Source organism: Crocodylus porosus, unplaced genomic scaffold (genome assembly GCF_001723895.1).
Source record: "Crocodylus porosus isolate Cpor-Errol unplaced genomic scaffold, CroPor_comp1, whole genome shotgun sequence".
NCBI classification, from domain to species: domain Eukaryota; kingdom Metazoa; phylum Chordata; order Crocodylia; family Crocodylidae; genus Crocodylus; species Crocodylus porosus.
In genome coordinates, this window is record NW_017728886.1 from 152,991,730 (window position 1) to 153,004,953 (window position 13,224).

Consider the following 13,224-nt stretch of genomic DNA (forward strand, 5'->3'; position numbering starts at 1 on the left):
GGAGAATCCAAAAGGGAGGGGAGTGGGGAGAGAGAGGAGAAAGGAGGAAATCTTTTAAGATTAATTCTATTTTTTAAAAAAGAAACCAGTCCACAAAGCGAGGTCAGGCAGTCCTGCTTCCTGTGACCTAGCAACTCCTTCATAACCCAGTTTCATTTCAAAGCCATTCACCTCACAATCTCCACATGAAATGAATGTGGGGACAAAAGGTTTTCTGTCTCCAGTCCCCTTTTTACTTCTCACCCCTGCTGATATCTCTTTTGCTTGCTGTTGTCTTTTTGTTCCTCTCAAGGTTCACAGTGTTCTGACTGTCAGCTTGAAACCAGCCGGGCAAATAGTTGCTCTGACAGTGACCAGGCACTACAGTGCTCTAAATATATGCTCTGGACCAGCCCAAGATTATGGTGGTGATGATTACTGTAATACTCAAATATGCAAAGCATTTTATCAACAACAGTAAGTGGCCTATGATATCCAGATATGAAACAGCATGAGGAATATTCAGACATGATATGAGGAAGAATGTTGAATTAGAAATCTTGTCCAACTTTATCCTAACCACATAGTTGGTTCAATAAAAGATATTGCCTTAAGAAATCCCTGCTTATTGCATAATTTCTGATATTTAGGCATTATACCAGATGCATACTAGAACCTTTAGTGGTATAAATTAGTTTTTCATGTTAAATTTGTACCACTTATTTTTGCCTGTTTGCATCCTCTGTAATCCTTTTGCCATACTAATTAATTTGAGAAGGGCTTCTTTTATTAAACACCAGTTTTTTCACTCCTGCCTTTCTACTTAGTGAAATGGTCTGTTAATGTTCCCATTGTTATCTCTTGAATCAAATGCTAAATATTCACTTTGCATGGGAAAGGCATGTTGATTCCATACTGATTAGACACCAGGGAGCAAGTAGGCTTTAATGATCTACATGCTCAGTTTAACTTGTGATGGTAGTACGATTTAGTACGATTAGTATGATTTGTATTTACTTGTGATAACCTACTGATAGGAAAGAGAAAGGCAGGCAAGTATGTAGTAATTTAGTATTCATTGGGTGTGTCTACACATGAATTTATGTGTGCTTAAATTTAATGCACTTTAGCCTAAGGCAATTAGGCACACGTCTACATGTGGAGGCCTTAGGGCACCTTAATGTGGCTTGCTGGGCAACCTGCCCTAGTCAGCACTCTGGACAGCCCCGGAAGCCCATGGCAGTGTAGCTGGGTGGTGTAGCCCAGCACTCGCCAAGTGGGAGCCTCCAGTCCCCCCAGATGTGGTTGGTCCAGGCCCAGCCCCAGCCGTGGCTCCAATCCCCTCCCCATGTTCCTGCCTCCCCAGGATCGGATGACAGCAGGCCAAAGCTGAGCCCATGGGCCCCACGCTGCCACCAGGCACCATCAAGAAAAAGATGTGGTGGGTGCTGTTCTGCAAGGCACAGACACTGGAACTGGAGCAGCGGTTCTGGTAGCAGCTGTCCCTGTTGGTGTGCAGTAAGTCAGCAGAGGGCCCAGGAGGCAGGAGGGCTTCTGGCAAAGCACAAGGGACAGGCCACACTGTGACTCCCTGCAGGGGAAGTGGGCAGAGCCTTTGCTAGTGGCTCCCCTGTGCCTCTCCATCAAGGCAGGTTTGCTGGCCGGGCAGTGCAGCCCTGCAGGGGCAGGACTCCTTACTGCCTGCCCAGGATTCAGGTACCCTTAGAAGCCTATGCTGGGGCTCCTGCCCAGGACAGCAGGTGGCCTGGGACTGCATCTGCCCCCTAGTACCTAGTACAGCTTTCGCTGCTTCACTCACCTCCATCTCAGGCAAGCATCTGGCCTCCATGCTGGACACTGTGGGTGGAAAAAGCGATGTCAGTTTCTGGGGGCTCTGCGCAGCTCAGCCTGGGTAGTCTAGGTGCAATGCGGGTGGAGGCTCAGCTCTCTCCTTGGCTTATCCAAGGCTGAGCCTCTGCCCATGTTGCTCACAAGCTGAGCCGCGCAGAGACTCCACGTGTTGACACTACCTTTCCCACCCTCAGTGTCCACGCAGAGGCCAGATGCTTGCCCAGGATAGAGGTGGGTGGAGCAGGGAAAGCCATGGCAGGTGCTGGGGGCAGATGCAGTCCCAACCCACCTGCTGTTCTGGGTGGGAACCCCAGTGCAGGCTTCTAAGGGTGCCTGAATCCTGGGTGGGCAGTGAAGCATCCTGTCCCTGCAGGGCTGCATGGCCTGACCAGCAAACCTGCCCAGAAGGAGAGGTATGGGGGAGCTGCTAGCAACAGCCCTGCCTATGCTGCACTGCCCCCTTCCCCTGTAGGGCATCACAGGGGGGCCTGTTCCTTGTGCTTTGACTGAAACCCTAACTAATCGCACCTAAATTTGGTAATTGCTTTATGCAGGTATTAAATTTAGGCATGGTTAGCCTAAAATCATTTTTAAGGTGCATTAAGTATGCACACATGTAGACCCCATGCCCTTAACGTGCCTTAAAAATGGCTAATGTGCCTTAAATCATCACATGTAAAGTGCCCGTTGTAACTGAACCTTCTAATTCTGCTTTGATGAATGCAGTCTAAGCACTTCCAAGCTTTGAGTGGAACAGACTACAGAAAATTAGATCATCTGCTTATTTTTTGGCCAACTTGAACCTTGGCCAGAATTTCTAGGTCACAGATGGACTTAAACTCAGATTGCTTCTAGAGATCCAAGAAAAAACCCCCAAGAACTAGAGTCTATCACCAAATGTTAAAGACAACTGTTTCACAGTGCACTAAAACTGTACTAATTCTCATGTGATTAGTCCACTAGAGAGCCTTCATATTACTCAGACTTCATGACTTCTGTGCAGTATAACAGTGGTGTACAAGCTGTCTTCCATGAAGCCTATTGTTCCACTATAGGCCATAGAATCATAGAGTCATAGGAAATTAGTGTGTTGGAAGGGACCTCAGGAGGTCATCTAGTCCATGGAGACTGGTCCCAGAAGTGGTAGTGGGGCATGAAGCCGGGCAAGAGCTGCTTTGGGGCCAGGCTAGGATCTTGCAGTGGTGACAATGTGGTCCAAAGCTGGGGCAGAGCTGTGATCTGCAGCTTACATGGTCTCGGCATGGGTGTGCAGGCAACGGATCACGGCTCTGGCCTGGCTCCTTGCAGCAATGACAGCATGGTCTGGAGCTGGGGCAGAGCTGCATTCCGATAGAGCCTGATGATCCAGCCAGCTTTCTATTCACCTCGTAGTCCATTCATCCAACCCATAGTTCCTCAGCTTGTTTGCAAGAATGCTGTAGGAGACTGTATCAAAGTCTTGCTAAAATCAACATATATCACATCCACTGCTTCCCCATATTCACAGAGCCAGTCATCTCATCATAGAACGCAATCAGGTTGGTCAGACATGACTTGCCCTTGGTGAATCAATGTTGACTGCTCCTGATCACTTTCTTCTCCTCCGAGTGCTTAGAAATGAGAACCTGCTCAGGGACCCCTGTCATCAGGGGTTCTGCAAAGAGATTGGAGGTAATGGCTGAGTGGGCTGGGAGGCAGTGCATTGCCATTGCTGGGTGAGGTCACCTGGTTCCATGTCAGTCTTCAGGATAGGGGTATGGGTTCTGCATCAAAATAAGTGATAGGAAAGGGTTCTGTAGCCTTAGGAAATTTTAAAACCACTGAAATATAACATAGAACAGTTCTAGTATTCTCCTGCATCCTAGAATTACAACACACAGGGTCCGCTTACACATGCATTTGATCCAGGATCAGTTTACTCATGAGTAAACACTCCCAGGCAGGCATCTACACATGCAGGGAAGCAGGAACAGCTTTGCTGCCAGTGGCAGCAAACTGCTTCCACTTCCTGGGGCCCTGCAATGTAAGGATCTCCCAGCACTGGCCCCGCAACCATGGACCTGGCACTGGGACATAAGGATATCCCCACCCCTGCTCCCTGATTGCAATCTTGGAGTGGGGGGGTTGGAGTTCACTGCTGCTGGAGCAGGGGGACATAGTCCTTGCCCAAGTTCCAGTGGCAGAGCCCTCTCCGGCAGCAGGCAGCTCCCGGCAGCAGGGAGCAATCTCCCACCTCCTAGTGGATGGCTGACTGGGAGCAAATTTGCTCCCAGTCAGGAATTTACATGAGTGCTACTATACTAATATAAATATAATATAAAGTAAATTTCCTACTTGCATTTGCAGGTAGCAAATTTACTCGTGAGTAGCAAGATTTACTGCGTAGTAAGCATGTGCACATGTAAGAAAAGTTTTGGGAACAATATCAGGGCCTGTATATGGATTTCATTGACTTTACTAAGGCCTTTGATTTTTATCAGTCATGAAGCCTTGTAGAAAGTACTGGCTAGATTTGGATGCCCTGAAAGGTACATCAAGGTCTTGAGGCTTCTCCGTGACCAGATGGCTTCAACCATTCTATGTAGCAGGTTGGATATAGCACCACTTGTCATCTGAACTGGGGTCAAGTAAGGATGTGTCATTGCCTTAACTCTGTTCTCCATTTTTTGACAGTCATCCTGGATCTCACTAAGGGCCACCTACCTTCCAGAATTGACACTGAAAATCAAATGGATGGAAGGCTTCTCAATCTGCGTCATTTTCACTCAAAGACTGAAGTGTTCAAAACAACCATCTTTGACCTTCAATATGACAATGACTGTTCCATCCTTGCACACACTGAGGAAAACCACCAGATCATACTGGATCTTTTTAGAGAAGACTGCTGAACTTTGGGCCTCTCTCAACATTGAAAAGACCAAGGTGCTCTATAGAGCTTACCCTGGGACATGAATGTGATCCCCTCCCCAAATTACCATCAAAAGAAAGACTCTGGACATAGTTGAGCACTTCCCCAACAACAGTAGCCACCTCTCTCAGAGAGTGAACATTGAAGAGATCCAGCACGGTCTCCAATGTGTAAGCCTCCTTTGGGAAACTGCTTTGGTGTGTCTTTATTTATTGTCATCCACAGAAAGGAACCAAGATCCAGGTCTGCAATACAGTTATCATCCCCACCCTCCTCTATGGATGTGAAATACGAATAACCTACCACTGCCATCTCATGAGTCTGGAGAGGTATCACCAATGATGCCTCCATAAAATCCTCTGCATCAAATGGCAAGATTGCCCTACCAACACCAGCACTGTTGCTGAAGCCAGTGCTACCAACATTGAGTCAGTGATCCACAAGGACCAGCTTGGCTAGACTGGATGTTATGTGTGGAGACCTGACTCTTAACTTCCAAAACATGTGCTCTACTTCCAGCTTAATAACAGCCTGAGATCTCATGGTGGCCAGAGGAAATGCTATAAGCACACACTGAAGGCATACCTCAAGAAAACGGGTGCTGACATCAAGAGTTGGGAGGAGCTGGCTGCCAACTGACTTTAACGGCACTGCAACCTTAACCAAGCAGTAGCCCATTTCAAGGTAAAGCACCTTTTCTTCGAAGCAGAGAAGAAAGAGTGGGGGTAGGAAAAGGAAAGGAGCCCTAACCTGCTCTTCCCTGTGGAAGGACCTGTAACTTCTGCAGATAAATCTGTGATTCAAGGACTGGGCCCTTAAGTCACCTCAAGACCCATCAATGAACCATGGTAGTGATCATCCTTGAATCAAGTGATTGCCACCGACAAAACACGAGCACAGTTGCAGAAGTAATAATCCACAACGGTGCCTCTGTTTCTGTGATGACTAGTGAGGCTCTGTTGTATTCCCTAGTAGTGGCATGCAGAACCTTGCTATGTTTCCCTTATAACTGGGCTTACAGTACAGCAGGCTGACAGTTAACATTGCTGTGGCTTGGACTTCTGCGAGGCCTGTAGGTTTCTGGACTTTTTTTTCATTTAAGGCTTTCAGGCTTACAGCCTCAGTCACTCTCCTGCTGCTTTATCTGGATCCAGCACACAAGCAACCCCCTGGTTAGAATCCAGTCTGGGATGCAGGGTGAGTTTAACAGCCATGGCTTAGGGTGTGTCTACACAGAATAGTGATTCTCAGCCAGGGTGCTGTGGCAACCTAAGGTGCCATGAGATTATTTTCAGGGTGCTCCATAGTACTGTTGTGTGTGCAACAATGCACACACAATTCACAAGATAAAGCCAGAGGTTTCAAATGTAAAAACTATTTTGATCTGCTGTCATCTTTCTGAGTTCTTTGCAACAGAAGAATGGTTCTATTATTTTTCTGTAGTCAAAAAATGAGTGAAAGCCAAGAGTTGGCATTTTCTGAGGGGTTCCTTGAGTCTAAAAACATTAAGAACTGCTGACATAGAGGGACCTTGAGCATTCAGCAACACTGCTGAGAGAAAAAAAAAACCCTATCTGTTTCCTCCTGATCTGGAAATGAGAAAGTAAGAACATCCCAGAGGATGACCCAAGCTGCACTGCTATTGAGCACATCAGAAACACAAGCCTTGAATGTGGTGCTGGTGTCACCCTTTTACCACCTCACTTTTTTGGGGTAGACAAACATGGCATCGCAGGGCTAATTCCATTAACAGCTTGGCAGAGGTCTCTGCCACTGCAGTTTAGACATATCCTTAGTCTTTCTGAGACTCAGTTTTCCCATAAACAATGGTGGGATAATAAGTCTCCCTCTCCCATGTGGGTGTTGTGAAAATATACACAGGAAAGGCTGTGAGGCACCTGGATATTACAATAATAGGGACCAGATAAATAATCTAGATGGACAGTCAGTCTTAAGTTTAAGTCTTTAGGATATGACTTGTTTTTTTTATCACACTAGAAATAATTATCTTGTAACTCACATTTCTCATCTTCAAAGTACTTTACAGGGAAACTAAACTCATACAAAAAAGCTCTACCACCTTTCTGCACTTTAACATATATGTCTTCTGATTTATTTAAATGTCCAGTGTTAATATGCAATCTTTTTACCTGTTCCCTATAGATGTTTTAATGTAAAGTTTTGTCAAGGGCAAAAAACATTCAAGGAAGGAATTTCTCTCTCTGCTGGCATGAGTTAAGTAAGAATGCAATTTTGAGATGTCAAATAAACTGCAAAATTCAAGATGCCAATAACTGTACTTTTAACAGATCTTAAAATCTCACACTGCTTCCCTCATTAAAGCGAAACATGTCTTAATGCTTATTTTCAGACTTGCCTTCCCTTTCTCCTCCTCTCTGTAGCCTACTTCATTTACCTTCTCAGGTTTTCTCTGAGCTTTGAGGTGGATTTTAATCTCCCCAAGTACGAAATGCTCCATCTTAATACAATGTTTTCTGCATAGCCCACAACATGATCAAGTTTCCCCAACACATGAATATCAAGAATGAGACATAACCTGAAAGAAGCATTTGTAAACATGACCTTGTAATTTTAACATGTTACTCAAATATTAGACCAATATAAAGGGCACACTTGTGGTTGGGCCAGCTATTTAGCTTTTCTTAATGATATTTTAGATTGCAATATTTTTACTCTGTACTATCATATTACAGTTCTGGTATCAGAATATTTTGAGCCTGTCTTGGCTGATCAACTAAGTTATACAGTGGACCATGCTTATGATGAAGTTGAATTCTGGATTTATCAGGGTCTTCATACAGAGGTAACTTGAGCTGTGTGGACTGGATTTATAGTTATAGAGCCCTAGTAAAATCTTTAGGGGAAAACCAGTGTGGGCTGGCCATTACTTGGGTAATGAAGCAAATTCTTTATTTTGATGTTACTGTGATCTTAAGAAAGCAGAGAATGAGGAGGAAGCTGTATGACTTCATCTGTGTCTACAGTGCCTCTGCATTCCCTCCCTGAATGCCAAATATGGTATTTGGGAAACAGGATCAAGGGAGGAAATGCCTGACGTCAGAGAGAGAGAGGCTACATGACCGCCAGGAAATGTTGACTAGTTACAGAGTTTACAACAAGTATCCCTGGACAATGATGTGAAACAGAGCTGTCATTCAGGAACAAGGCAAGGCCCACTGAAACAAATCAGCGAAATACAACACTGTGACAGCCAGTGGGAGAATAGCAGACAGACAACCTCCCCCAAAAAGTCATTATAGAAGAAAAGTATATCAAACCCCTCTGATCCTTTTTTTGCTTTTTCCATGTCACAACATAGGAAGAGAAAGACACACACACACATACCTTTGACTGATATTCACTGTGGTGTTGCTAGTTCCATTCTCCCAACCCATTTTCTTTTCAAAGCCTAACTATCCTCCAGAAAGAAATAGGCACATCCCTTACTTAGGCCTAAGTAATTTGGATTACGAGAGTGTGGCTATAGTGTAACTGTGTTTTGGTGTGTAAAATGCAATTCCAATGATAAAGCTTGATCCCACAACTTACAGATAGGCATAAAAATGCTTGATTTATTCCTCAGTGGAGGTAGTACGTGGTGAGTAGGATTGTTTCATTCTGAGATGCATGCCCAAATGGGCGGAATTTGATCCCCTAAACAAACCTGTACAACAGACAAAAGTCACGCTTGAAGTCACGCTTTTGAACCCACAGCATGACATCTCCATTTCTCAGCAACTGTACCGCAGACTGCAATTACGGTGCTTTGCAGCACTACATGCAGGTTTAAAGCAGAGTAGAGTGGTACCAGCACTTGAGGCCACATTGTATGCATGAATCAGGAATAGTTTTCAAAGCAGCAACAGCAGAAATTCATTTAAAAAAAATATCACAACCACAGCTCTTTGGAGCAGATCTTTGGAAAGTGTCTTCTATTGACATGCACACATGGGAAGTTAAGACAAGGGCACATGCCCCAATTAACATTTTGACATAATGCTGCTGCTGGGTGGGAGAGACTGAAGAAACTGGTGCCACTGTAGGCAATTCTTGCCCTTCAAAATATCTGTGCTATTGAGACTGACTGGCTTTCCAGTGCCCGCCTTCCCACAAATTGGTGTTGTTACGCGGGCAGGAGGAATCTGAGATATGTGGGGAGGACTGGAGAAGGGCTGGAATGCAAGGATGCAGCATGCACAAGCCTATTGCTTCCACAGATTCTTTAAAAGACGCATTCATTTCTGATACAAACAAAGCAACTTCACAGCTGCACATGTAGAATGCTTGCCTTTATTTTCACTCTGGCAGTATAGTCTTAATACACAGATAAAAAAAGGCTTGCCTCTGGAAGTGTGGATTGCATGCCATTTAACCTACAAGTGCCAAAAGCAATGAACTATTCTTCTCCTTGAGAACCTAAGAAATAACAGATAATACGTATGCAGGAGACTAGAAGACTTTCTTGTTCTTGCTAAGGCAAGGTTCTTTGAGTAGATGTGATATCTTTTATTAGACGAGCTGACTAGTTGGAAAAAGTTGTTAGTGAGCTTTCGGGCGCAATCATGTTAACTCATGTTAGTGCACAATAAATATAGCTTGATGTTGCTCAAGAGGAAATGTGTGTTTGATCAGCCAGAACAGCTTTAATTAGAAAGGCCTCCAAATTTCAAATCTGACTTGTGCTGGACTCTGAACTTCCTCAAAGTTTTTGGCATTGGCGGATTTTTAGCTTAATACAGAACTAATTTGGAATATCAGAAAACTCAAATCCTGATCTGAACTTCCACAGAGTCTGGGGAGATCCAAGGTTTGCAGTTTTGCCCCCTCTCAACTTTTAACTTGTAGGTCATCTGCAGTATGTTATCCTTTCCTCCCCAGATAATAAAATTGTTTAAAAGACACCAAAGGTTGAGAGTGAGTGATTTTTCATTGGAGTCCAGCCAGCCTGCCATAGCAATATTGTGCTTGTTTGGGAATTTGCAAGATGCTTTTGAATGAGCCCTTAAGGATAAAATCAATTTGGTGTTTTCAGTGTGTAGGAGGGTTGTCCTGCTGCTGTGAGACAGATGTCAGGAGGCTCATTACAGTAAGGTTTTTATTTTCTGTGGACCTTGACAAGTCCATGGCAGGAAGTTTGTATACATGTGGTAAAGTTTATACATAGATAGGGTGTGGTGGGAAAGGATGGTAAATGGAAATAGAAAGGTTGTCTTTTCTCCATGTTGAAAACTTTGCTGTTTAGGAAATAAAAAACTGAAAGAAAATTGCAGATAAATTACTCTGATTTCATTAGCATATTTCATGCTCATCTGCATTTCTTACCATGAGCTGCTGGTCTCCTCCCACTTTCCGAGCATCTTGTTCTGCAGCTCTCAGCCCTTAACCAGGTATTGGAACCCTGTCTGCCATTTTGCCACTGCAGTCCATACCTGTCTGAGTTCCCGAGCCCCTCTCCATGCACCAGCTCAAATGCGTTCCTCTGCAATACCGACTGATGCCTGCAGTCAGTAAGAGGCAAATTTATAGTTTTAAGCATTTTACAGTTTGAGGTATAGATCTCTGAAAACAGCTGTGCATGAATGGGACTTGGGATGTATAAATTCATAGATTCATAGAAGCTAGGGTCAGAAGGGACCTCAACAGATCATCGAGTCCAACCGCCTGCCTAGGCAGGAAAGAATGCTGGGGTCAGATCACCCCAGCCAGATGACTATCCAGCCTTCTCTTGAAGATCCCCAAGGTAGAGGAGAGCACCACCTCCCTTGGAAACCCATTCCAAATTTTGGCCACCCTTACCATGAAGAAATTCTTCCTGATGTCTAGCATAAATCTTCTCTCTGTCAGTTTGTGACCATTGTTCCTTGTTACCCCAAGCGGCGCCCTGCTGAACAGAGCATCTCCGATCCCTTGCTGCATCCCCCAAATGAATCTGTAGGCAGCCACAAGATCACCTCTCAGCCTTCTCTTGCAGAGTCTGAAGAGGTCCAGGTCCCTCAGTCTCTCCTCATAGGGCTTGGCCTGTAAGCCCCTAATCATACAAGTGGCCCTCCTCTGGACTCTCTCGAGTCTATCAATATCCTTCTTGAAGTATGACGCCCAAAACTGGATGCAGTACTCCAACTGTGGTCTGACCAATGCCAAATAGAGGGGAAGTATCACCTCTTTGGTTCTATTTGTCATGCATCTGCTGATAAAGTGCATTTAGCTTTGCTGATGAATTCGTCACACTGACAACTCATGTTCATCTTGGAGTCCACTATGACTCCAAGATCCCTTTCTGCTTCTGTGCTGCTGAGAGGGTCTTCTCAGCCAGTAGGTGTGCTGGATATTTTTGTGCCCTAGGTGCAGCACTCTGCATTTGTCCTTGTTGCACTGCATCCTATTGTGTACCGCCCACTTTTCTAACCTGTCCAGGTTTGCCTGCAATCATTCCCTTTCCTCTGGAGTGTGCACTTCACCCCACAATTTAGTATCATCTGCAAACTTGGACAGAGTACACTTCACACCCACATCCAAGTCACTGATGAAGATATTGAAGAGTACAGGTCCAAGGACCAAACCTTATGGGACCCCGCTACCCACATCCTTCCAGGTCAATACCCACCCATTTACCACCACTCTCTGGGTGCGACTGCTAAGCCAATTTACCACCCACCGGACTGTGTAATCTTCTAAATTGCAGCCTCTTAATTTATTTATGAGAATGGAATGGGATGATTTTAGCAAAGGCCTTGCTAAAATCCAAGAAAATGACATCCACCTCTACTCCTGCTTCTGCGTGTTTTGTGACCATGTCATAGAACGAAACCAGATTGGTCAGGCATGATCTGCCTGCTACAAATCCATGCTAGTTTCCCTGCTGTATTATTTTTCCCACTGGACTCCCACAGGTATGGTCCTTCATAAACTTTTCAAAGACCTTTCCAAAGATGGAAGTGAGACTGACTGGCCTATAATTACTCAGATCCTCCTTCCTCCCCTTCTTGAAAATAGGGACCACATTGGCCCTTTTCCAGTCCTCCAGGACCTGACCCAAGTCCCATGAGCACTCAAACAGCTGTGCCAGTGGTTCTGCTATGACACCGGCCAATTCCTTCAGTACTCGCAGATGCAGCTCATCTGGGCCTGCTGACTTGAACACATCCAGTCCATCCAAGTGACTCTGCACCAAGTCAATGTCAACAGCTGGTGGGCTGGTGTCCCTCTGATGCCCATCTAAGAACCCATTAGGAGACTTATAATGACCCCTGTTCAAGAACACTGAGGCAAAAAACTCATTGACCAGCTCAGCCTTGTCCCCCCTGTCTGTCATTAATTGTTCCTTCTTGTTCAGTAGGGGTCCTATGCTGCCTTGGTGCCTTCCTTTTACTCCCTGGGATGTATTGAGTAATAATAAGAAGGAAAGGAAAAAACCACCCCAAAATATGTTTAAAAAAAAAATGTAGCGAAATTCTGTGTCCTAAATGAGCACCTGCAGAACATTTCTGCATCTTCCCCCAAAACACAGGGAAGGAGAATCTGTACTGTCAATAGTTCGGTCCAGAAAAGAACAAAACAGCCAACCAAGGATGTCTTGTTTCAGCCATGCAAAAATCCCAACCAGCCCTTTACTTACATTTAGGTCAACCTAACCAGGTTTAGGCTAATCTAAGTGCTGATCCTTCCAGACATTCGGGAGGTTAAATCAGGCAGAATATGGCTGGCCTGATCTAAATTAGTTCACCTGAGGAGAACTTGGATTGGGAACTGGTTAACACGATCTCCTGAACATCTTCACAAGTCTGGATCACAGCACCAGGTCCGGGAATGCCCAACGGCTCACCCCAAGCCCTGGGGCTGCCCTCTTTCCAACTCCCAGGCCTTGACCAGGCTATTTTTAGCTCTGATCCACGCAATGCCTTGCTGAACAAGCCCCCTGGCAGACCTGCTGCTCCACCCAATCCCATCAGCCCCTCTTTGCACCCTAAGTTACTTAGATCAGGTTCCTGGCATGGCTCCTAGGACTAGCGAAGGGATGTACAAATCACTCCCAATCTATGATAATGTTCCTTGAATTGAGCTACAAAAGTGTAGATTGGGTGTATGTAGCAAATGTCTGCATGTGCCCAAAGTTCCTTCTAAACAGGCTTATCTTTCAGTTTTCTAGCTCTTCCTCCTTTCTTGTCATTGTAATTTGAACCCCCTGAATGGTATGATCTACTTTCATACCTCATCATCCCTTTCTGGCCTCTTAAAACAATTGAAAGGCATATCACCCCCTTAACAGGGTTTACAGCTTAAATGTGAAGCTTGTAAATCACTTTGGGGTTGAGTCAAACAGAAAATTTCCAAAAGTCAAATAGGAACATTTTAAAGAGCACAATTGGGTTTTTTTCACAAAATTTCCATAAAATTTTTACTGTGAGTTGCAGTTTGTTAAATGTCAAGGGGTTATTTTCTTTGAGGACAAGTTGGATGGATAACTT

The 13,224-nt window shown here is 44.8% G+C and overlaps 1 protein-coding gene across 1 annotated transcript in view; it reads right to left on the reverse strand.

The window, feature by feature from the left end:
* NEDD9 (neural precursor cell expressed, developmentally down-regulated 9) overlaps positions 1-13,224 on the reverse strand; it is a 146,833-nt gene that overhangs the window by 46,381 nt on the left and 87,228 nt on the right. The gene's annotated exons all lie outside the window — the stretch shown is intronic.